The sequence below is a fragment of the Pinus tabuliformis genome, chromosome 2_1, assembly GCF_031772625.1.
Source record: "Pinus tabuliformis cultivar Carrire ecotype Pingquan chromosome 2_1, CPIR1, whole genome shotgun sequence".
Classification (NCBI taxonomy): Eukaryota; Viridiplantae; Streptophyta; class Pinopsida; order Pinales; family Pinaceae; genus Pinus; species Pinus tabuliformis.
In genome coordinates, this window is record NC_142299.1 from 792,092,632 (window position 1) to 792,099,808 (window position 7,177).

Below are 7,177 nucleotides of genomic sequence, written 5' to 3' on the forward strand. Positions count from 1 at the left end.
GTTGTTTATTTAGATGGCCTCACTGTGTTTTCCAAAATAGATCAGCAACAGTTAGATCATTTGAGACAAGTGTTCCTTAAATGCAGAAAATATGGTATTTCACTGAATCCTAAAAAATCCTTGTTTGGTCTAGAAGAAGGCAAACTCTTAGGCCATATCATCTCCAAAGATGACATCCGAATTGATCCTGCTAGAATTGAAGCTATTATGCAAATCCCCCACCTCAGAAATGTCAAGGAACTTCAAGCTTTCCTAGGGAAGATTAACTTTTTGAGAAGATTCATACCCAATTTGGCTGAATTAATCAGATTGCTAAACAACATGTTAAAAAAGGATTCAAAAGTTAAATGGACAATAGAATCCAATCAAGTGTTTGAAGAAATTAAAATGGCTTTAACTAGAACACCAATCCTCACAAGTCCAAAATTTGACAGATACTTCATAATTTTCTCCTTTGTATCAGAACACACCATAGCAGCTGTTTTACTTCAAAAAGATGATCAAGGATCTGAAAAACCCATAGCCTTTTTCAGTAAAGCACTTAGAGATGCACCTCTGAAATACAAAATCATGGAGAAACATGTCTATGTACTTGTGAAAGCCATTCAAGACTTCAGAGTCTACAGACTGTACTTGCACGTGGTAGCTTCTATGCCAAATGTTGTTATAAAAGACATCCTAACTCAAGACGGAATTGAAGGCAAACGAGGAAAATAGATTGCTAAAATATTGGAGTATGACATTGAAATAAAACCTACAAAACTGATAAAAGGACAGGGATTGGCTAAACTCATGACAGAAACAAACTTTCAAGTCCTAGACATCAATGAATTGGATAACGAACAGGAGATGGCGACTCCAAAAATCAGTCAGGCCTTCTTAGAATCACCTTGGTATGCTGATATAATTCATCTATTATTAAACCTGTAGGCTCCTACAGGGTTATCCAGAACAAAGAAAAGGTTTTTAAAGATGAAAGCTTCAAAATTCTATGTTTTAGATAATGTTCTCTTTTGGAAAAATCATGAATGTATTTTATTGAAATGTTTAATAAAGAAAGAAGTTGACAAAGTTCACAAAGAATTTCATGCAGGGGACTGCGGTGGACACCTATACTGGAAATCAACTGCAGATAAAATCCTAAGGACTAGATTTTACTAGCCAAGCTTGTTCGCTGATGTAAGGAAGTTTGTCACTGCTTGCCACAAATGCCAAATTTTTGAAGGTAAAAGAAAACTGTTGCCCTTACCCTTGAGACCAATTTCCACTGAAAGACCATTTCAACAATGGGGTTTAGACTTCATTGGAGAAATCCACCCTCCCTCATCTGGCCAACATAAATGGATCCTTACTACCACAGACTATTTCACCAAATGGATAGAAGCCATCCCTGCTAGACAAGCCAATGATACAATGATCATAGGATTCCTAGAAACCAACATCTTGTCTAGGCTTGGCTGTCCTGAAAAGATCATAACCGACAATGCTGTTGCCTTCAAGTCCAAGAAACTGATAAATTTTTGCAGCAAATACCATATCACTCTAGGCCATTCCATAGCCTATTACCCTCAAGGTAATGGTCTAGCTGAGTCCTCCAATAAAATCCTGATCAATATTATTAAGAAACTATTAGACGAGAACAAGAAAAACTGGCACAAGAAACTTACAAATGCACTATGGGAAGACAGACTTACTACAAATAGATCAATTGGAACCAGCCCTTATGAGCTAGTTTATGGCATGGAGGTTGTGTTTCCTTCATCATTAGGAGTTCCTGTTGTAAAATTACTGCAAGAAGCTCAAGTGGAACCCAATGCTATTCAAAGGAAAATAAATCAGACCATCCATTTGCAGCAGACTAGAGAAGAAGTGTACCAAAGATCTCAAGTGTTACAAGAAAAACTTAAGAGAATATTTGATAAAAGAACCAAAGCTGAAGATTTTTATGTTGGAGAGAAAGTTCTAAGGTGGGATTACAGGAGAGAAGACAAAGGAAAACATGGGAAATTTGACATCCTGTGGAAGGGGCCATTTATCATCCAAGCATTGCAAGGAAACAATACTTACTTTCTAAAGAGCCTGGATGGTACAGAAACATAAGAAGGACCAGTGAATGGTTGAATGCTCAAACATTATTTTGATCCAGTTTTTTGATATATTCTGACTCTAACATGTACATAAGAAAATTCAGGTTCAACAGTTTGAAGGAAGTGATCAACTTGTTTTTTGCAGCAACAGGAATGAGGAGGGAAGTGCAGAAAATTTTGAAATCAATGAAAGAACTTTACCATTTTGTTTTGCCTCATTCCAGTTTATCAGAGATTGCAGAAGAAGACTTGGGAGCAGAAACATAAGATCAAATAATCCAAGTAGACTATCCAGAACAGATGTACAGTTGTTTGAATCAGCTTTAGAATAGTGTATATATTTTACAGCATCCTTTTGTACAGTTTCTACATTCAGCAAAGGAAGATTTTGGAGCACAGCAAAAGTTACTTATAAGGCCATCTGACCTATTGTTCTTGGCTTTCCACCAGGGAAAGACATCCCCAAGTGGAGCCAGTGTTATTTTCCTATAGTAATAGGTGTCATATTTCATGATTGACTGGTTGAGCTCTGCAATATGTTCATACCTTTCCTTGCTGTAAAGGTTTCCATATTATCAAAAAAATCCAAAAAAATTAAAATATGTAAAGAGGGTATACCCTAAAAGAAAAATCAAAGGGTCAAAAAATAAATGGTCAAAAGAAAAAATGAAAAGAAATGAAGCCCAAAAAAGATAGACCAGGAAAGTGTGCAAGTCCAAATGCCACTACTATTTCATTTTCTGTAAATACAGCATCATGTACATCTTGTTGAACCTTTTGCCACAATTGGTGAATGGCCAAACAGCTTAATCTTGGCCAGTTCATATTTAAATTTCCTGTTTTAGAGATAGAGAATAAAAATCTGTCCAAACTGTTTAATCTTGGCAAAAAAGTAGATAGGTAGAGAAGCAAAGGAGCTCAACTATTTAACCTAAGCCCTTGGAAGAAATAAATGCAGACTTAAATAGGCTTATCATGCAAAGAAAAGAAAATTGAAAAGGGTTTTCTAGTCTAAGTGCACCCGAGTAAAAAGAAGAAAAAATGTTAGGCAAAGTAGGTTGGATAGGCAGTTTTGGTTTTGCAAAATGAGACTTGTGATAAATTTTGTCTCTTAAAAATGTGTTAATCTTATCTCTATCACAAGTACTATGGTAGACATTACTCTTGGAGCAGCTCAAGCGAGGCAGATTTTATTTCACTAACTCCCCTTCACATTTTGTCCCAAATCATTTACTAATTTCCCAAAAATATTAAGAATCTGTTCTTAATATAAAAATCACTCCATCTCATTTCATAAACATTGCCTAAGTGAAACTCTGTTTTGCTTAGGAAAATGGCAACAATTCTCCATAAAAACCCTTCTCAAACTCTAGCCTAAGTTTTAACTACAAAAGTTAAAATATTTTTATAACTTAACGCTCCATTCAAAAATTCATGTTAACCCTAACTTTACTATATAACTCCCACATATAAACCCTTCCCGTAATATGTATATATGTATAAATCCCCGCATGGTTAATACTTCCCGCCATTGGTTAAATATATAACCATAAATGTGATTTTGGGAATTTATTGGTTCATTTGGAACCTTTTAAATAACCCACCCCGCACGATTAATGGATTAATCAACCATTTGGGTTTGATTAATAACATTCCCCTGACCAATAAAAATAGCCCCGAAACCATTAAAACCTTGGTTTACCGCATTGGCTCCACTGCTTAACCATCTGCCATCTCCGTAAGGCATCAACCGTTCGATTAGCTGCTTCACATTGGACGAACGATACTCATTTCACTGGCCCCCTTGCCACTGAACTTTACCACCCGGGGGATTGACGGTTTTGTCCCATACCTTTGCCACGTGTTGCACGCCCGCGATGTTCGCTGCCCCTCTGCCCGAAACTGCCCAAGCCCAAAAGAGGTGCGGGCAAAATAGCTTACTGCCCTCCTGCTGACCCCTCGCTGACGTCACCCACCACGCCATCATCCGTACTACCATGTCACCTGCCACGTCATCCATACCATACCCCTGCTGACGTCATCTGTCCTTTGAATCAAATTTTCCCGCCAAAAATTCTTTTTTGTCAAAAAGGGTAAAAATATCATTTTTGTTATGTTTTCTTGCGGTTTTGTGCTCTGGGCGTAAAAGGGACTGAGTTCTCAGTTCGGGTTTTTGGCCACCTCTAACCAGAAAAGAGCTCCATCAATAAGCTCACACCCTCACCGAACCAACCGTTTTGCAGTTTTTCTTCCTCTTAGAAAAGATTAAAGCAAACAAAGTGATTTCTAAAGCTCTAAGAAGAGGGAAATAGAGATAAACAGGGATACATGCTGCAGCTAGTGTGAACCTTTCGAGACATGAATTACAAGAGGAAAGAAGACACGTTGTAGTCTTATTTCTTGCTGAAAAGCAGTGAGCGGGGGTCAAATCAGCGATAAAGAGTATCAGCAGAGGTCAAAGAGTATCAGAGGAGCATTAAAAGAGTATCAGTGCAGAATTAAAGGCAAATCAAGTCAGAATCAATGAATATTAGAGCCAACAAAGAAAAGTAGATAAAAAGTTTAAAGAGAAGTTAATACGGAGAGTTGGCATGAAGCTACAAAGGATACCTGCAAGCTGAACCCTAAAGAGCCAGCCTCCAACACAGCATAAGTTAGTTGTTTTTACTTTGCTTGTAAATTACTTTAGGTTAAACTTAGATATTATCTCATAGCTTTTATGAGATATCTGTTGTACATATTTTGTTGTATAAATACCCTCTTCAAGAGATTTTTGAAGAGGTTGTGTCTGTGTAGATTTTCTAGACTTTGCTGTAACACTGAACTTCTGGAATAAAACGCTATTGGGATCAAACTATTGTCTGGCCTACTGGATGAAGAATTGATGCAGAAGACTTATCACAGAATTCTTGAATCAACCCATGGATCAATAAGTACCCTTATATCTTGTGTTTTATAGTTTTCTTGTCTATTATGTCATCTATGTTTCATGATCTGAATGATAAAGAGCAAGATTAGTCCAGAATTCTCTTAACTGCACTCTATTCTCGGTCTTTATTATTCTCTGTGTTTTCTTTAGAATTAGCATAAACAGTGAATTATTAATTGCTCCTGTTTCTTGATTCTCTCATGTTGAGTATTCGCTAAGGAATTCTTAATTGCCCCTTATCAGTAATCATTCACTTTCCCTCTTTTCAATATGATGAAGGATTATTAACTGCCCTTCACCCATTTGAGTCCATTCCATCTGATTCCAGCCTTTTAAATTGTTCCCTGTTTGACTACCTTGCTCTGTGATGCCATCCTTTGTTAAGAAACCAAATCCAGAAAGCTTGTTTCTTTGACTCCATCATGCCCAATGGACTGAACTCTTCAGTTTTACCTCTCTGTCCTATTGAATCTCACCACCCAAACTCAAAACAAAACCCTTGAACTTCATAACTATTCTAATACCTTAAAAAACAAAGGTAAATCATAAAGAGAGAGCCCTCTCTGGATTCAGACTGGCTAGAATCTCTATCTAAAAGCTTGGTCTGTGGTTACCTCGGCCGTATTCCCTTTCTTACAACTTTTGGGAACAACCTGAGTGATAACAGAGGGTAAACTAGGCATAAAGGTTTACCAAGCAACTATGAATTGCAATATCTCCTTGAATGTTATGTTTAGTGTATCATAGTGTACAAGGCGGCTGACTCAATTACCTATGGTGAGGATATAAAGCTACGGTGGACTTTCAAAATACACTTGGTGATACATGGAAGTGAAATTCATGTTAGTGTTGTCTAATGCATACCATTATGATGAGAGAGTGCCCATATAATTTTTATGCATGGAGCACCATCCAATATACCTGGAGGTACGTGGAAAATGGTATGATACACTTACATATGTGGAACGCACGGGGTCTTCACTCAATGAACCTGTTGTAGCTTTATCTATCTCCTATCACAAGATTCTTCAGAATATGTAGAAGCCTCCTAGAGATAACCCCCAGGTTGAAGGAAAGGCTCAGTTCTTAGGGCATCCTAGAGGAGTTCTTTTAAAGTTTATCTTAGGCCTTTTTTTGCACTCCATATGTCACATAATTTTAGGTCAGATAATTCATAGCTTGGTTAAATAGCCCTTTACCAAGGTAGACTAAAGGAAACACACAAATATATATATATATATATATATATATATATATATATATATATATATATATATATATATATATATATATATATATATATATATATATATATATAGATATATATATATATATATATATATATATATATATATATATATATATATATCTGTGTGTGTGTGTAGATATGGCTCATCTAAAGGAGGAATGCCCTGATTCTGGTAGCCCACACATAGAAAAATGTTGCTTAATATTGGCGTTGTAGTAGAGATGAAGGGGAGGATAGAAAGGAAGGAATTTGATGCAGAGCGTTGGATAAAACATAGAATCATAAGCAAAAAGTTATTGTAGAATTATGGAAGAATGAAGAGGTGAAAACATAGAAATAATGGAGTGCAAATTAAGGTGTCAAGCTCTATGCCTCATGGAAACATTTTGTCACCAAACAACAATTAGTAAATCTATTCTCACACAGGTACTACATGCTATAAAAAAACACAAGTAAACTTGTCATTTACATAGGTATTTTTTTTCTACTTTGCCACATACATACAACCGTAAGTGAGAGTGAAACCAACAGCTTCATTATACAATTTCAGAGTAAGAAAAACATACATGAAATGGTATACAAAAGGGAAAACATACTATACATTGCTCTGATTGGAATCAACAAAATTTCTTCATTAATATTTGAAGATAGAGTCCAAATCACCAATCCATTATAGTTAACATGGGTATAAATGAAGAAACTCATGAACAAGAAAATTGAACCAAAATTCAAACCACTTTCTCTACAAACAGAGTTTAGAACTTGCAAAAAATAGAATTCAGGCCTCTAAAATGAAGAATTTGGGAACCTTTCTAAGGTGTTTTTTCCCACTTTTTATAAGGAGTGGGGAAGATTGAAACAACAGATACAAAATATCTCAAGCATGCTCCAGCTGTCTGAACTACCATTTGT